The following is a 3,406-nucleotide window of genomic DNA, read 5'->3' on the forward strand; positions in this document are numbered from 1 at the left end:
TAAACTATGTTAGCAATGTATAAGTCACCACACCAATATATTCAATTTGGATCATTTTATCTTTTCCATGATGAGTCGTGGAATGCAGAACTTTTAATAATAAAAGCTTGAAGGACTTAAGAAGGACAAGGTGGTCATCCTGGTTCTCCATGAGTCCATGCTTAGTTAACATTAGACTTATATCCTCTTGAATACCAGTTGTTTCTTCAAATTACGTGAATAGCACTGGTAACTGATGGGTTATCATAGGTAATTTGACTTAGACCATGGAGTTCATTCAAATTGTATATCTAAACAATTTCAGTATCAGCTGGTTTAACATGAAAATCTGACAAAATATTTTCTTAGTATTTAATTAATTTTTTGTTCTACTTGGGTTAGTAGCTTTATACAAGGAAATTTGGTTATTTCTGTGGTTTACAATCAGTTAACATAATAACCATAATTATGATTGATAGCATATACTCAGACATATTAGAATTTTGGAAATCTCATACAATTTTGGAACATATATTAACATTTCACACACAGAATTTTTTATAAGATTTATTTTTTAAAAACCTTCCACAACTTATTCAAACCTTTAGCTTTATCTTAACTTAAAACAATTCTTTAACACTTGGCAAAAAAAAAAAATCCACATTCCCATGCCTTCTTATAATCTTTTACCAAGAACACATTTTACTCTTCTTACACACCTTGCATGTAAAACAGTTTCTTCAGTAGTCTTGATTACATGTTACAATGTTAACACTTTGCAACTTTACTTTTAGTGAAAACCTAGGTAAGTTTAGGTTTTTTTTTTTTCTGAGACAATGTCTCGCTCTGTCACCCAGGTTGGAGTGCAGTGGCCCGATCTCGGCTCACTGCAAGCTCGGACTCCCGGGTTCACGCCATTCTCCTGCTTCAGCCTCCTAAGTAGCTGGGACTACAGGTGCCCGCAACTATGCCCAGCTAATGTTTTGTATTTTTAGTAGAGACGAGGTTTCACTGTGTTAGCCAGGATGGTCTCGATCTCCTGACCTCGTGATCCACCTGCCTCGGCCTTCCAAAGTGCTGGGAGTACAGGCGTGAGCCACTGCACCCAACCAAATTTAGGATTTTAATTATGTACAAGGTGTGGAGCCTAGGACCCACACAGAAGTGCAGATAAAGTCTGACTTCTTCCAGTGTCTAACTCCGCATGTCCCAGGTCTTACCTAGCTGTAAAGCAGGCAGGTTGTACAATTAAGAGTCATGGTGTCATTTTATGAAGCATTTAGGTGGCCTAATCACCTTTAAATTGTACATTTCTTGCATAAATTCTCTTTCATAAATTCTTTCATGACATACACAGACCATGTATGACACGCTTGGACTTTCTGATTTGTCCTAAACATGCCTCTTTTTTTTTTTAAATTTTATTTTATTATTATTATTATTATTATACTTTAGGTTTTATGGTACATGTGCACAATGTGCAGGTAAGTTACATATGTATACATGTGCCATGCTGGTGCGCTGCACCCACTAACTCGTCATCTAGCATTAGGTATATCTCCCAATGCTATCCCTCCCCCCTCCCCCCACCCCACAACAGTCCCCGAAGTGTGATGTTCCCCTTCCTGTGTCCATGTGCTCTCATTGTTCAATTCCCACCTATGAGTGAGAATATATGGTGTTTGGTTTTTTGTTCTTGCGATAGTTTACTGAGAATGATGATTTCCAATTTCATCCATGTCCCTACAAAGGACATGAACTCATCATTTTTTATGGCTGCATAGTATTCCATGGTGTATATGTGCCACATTTTCTTAATCCAGTCTATCATTGTTGGACATTTGGGTTGGTTCCAAGTCTTTGCTATTGTGAATAATGCCGCAATAAACATACGTGTGCATGTGTCTTTATAGCGGCATGATTTATAATCCTTTGGGTATATACTCAGTAATGGGATGGCTGGGTCGAATGGAATTTCTAGTTCTAGATCCCTGAGGAACCGCCACACTGACTTCCACAAGGGTTGAACTAGTTTACAGTCCCACCAACAGTGTAAAAGTGTTCCTATTTCTCCACATCCTCTCTAGCACCTGTTGTTTCCTGACTTTTTAATGATTGCCATTCTAACTGGTGTGAGATGGTATCTCATTGTGGTTTTGATTTGCATTTCTCTGATGGCCAGTGATGATGAGCATTTTTTCATGTGTTTTTTGGCTGCATAAATGTCTTCTTTTGAGAAGTGTCTGTTCATGTCCTTCGCCCAGTTTTTGATGGGGTTGTTTGTTTTTTTCTTGTAAATTTGTTGGAGTTCATTGTAGATTCTGGATATTAGCCCTTTGTCAGATGAGTAGGTTGCGAAAATTTTCTCCCATTTTGTAGGTTGCCTGTTCACTCTGATGGTAGTTTCTTTTGCTGTGCAGAAGCTCTTTAGTTTAATTAGATCCCATTTGTCAATTTTGGCTTTTGTTGCCATTGCTTTTGGTGTTTTAGACATGAAGTCCTTGCCCATGCCTATGTCCTGAATGGTAATGCCTAGGTTTTCTTCTAGGGTGTTTATGGTTTTAGGTCTAACATTTAAGTCTTTAATCCATCTTGAATTGATTTTTGTATAAGGTGTAAGGAAGGGATCCAGTTTCAGCTTTCTACATATGGCTAGCCAGTTTTCCCAGCACCATTTATTAAACAGGGAATCCTTTCCCCATTTCTTGTTTTTCTCAGGTTTGTCAAAGATCAGATAGTTGTAGATATGTGGCATTATTTCTGAGGGCTCTGTTCTGTTCCATTGATCTATATCTCTGTTTTGGTACCAGTACCATGCTGTTTTGGTTACTGTAGCTTTGTAGTATACTTTGAAGTCAGGTAGTGTGATGCCTCCAGCTTTGTTCTTTTGGCTTAGGATTGACTTGGCAATGCAGGCTCTTTTTTGGTTCCATATGAACTTGAAAGTAGTTTTTTCCAATTCTGTGAAGAAAGTCATTGGTAGCTTGATGGGGATGGCATTGAATCTATAAATTACCTTGGGCAGTATGGCCATTTTCACGATATTGATTCTTCCTACCCATGAACATGGAATGTTCTTCCATTTGTTTGTATCCTCTTTTATTTCCTTGAGCAGTGGTTTGTAGTTCTCCTTGAAGAGGTCCTTCACATCCCTTGTAAGTTGGATTCCTAGGTATTTTATTCTCTTTGAAGCAATTGTGAATGGGAGTTCACTCATGATTTGGCTCTCTGTTTGTCTGTTATTGATGTATAAGAATGCTTGTGATTTTTGCACATTGATTTTGTATCCTGAGACTTTGCTGAAGTTGCTTATCAGCTTAAGGAGATTTTGGGCTGAGACGATGGGGTTTTCTAGATATACAATCATGTCATCTGCAAACAGGGACAATTTGACTTCCTCTTTTCCTAATTGAATACCCTTTATTTC

The sequence above is a fragment of the Pongo pygmaeus genome, chromosome 9, assembly GCF_028885625.2.
Source record: "Pongo pygmaeus isolate AG05252 chromosome 9, NHGRI_mPonPyg2-v2.0_pri, whole genome shotgun sequence".
NCBI classification, from domain to species: domain Eukaryota; kingdom Metazoa; phylum Chordata; class Mammalia; order Primates; family Hominidae; genus Pongo; species Pongo pygmaeus.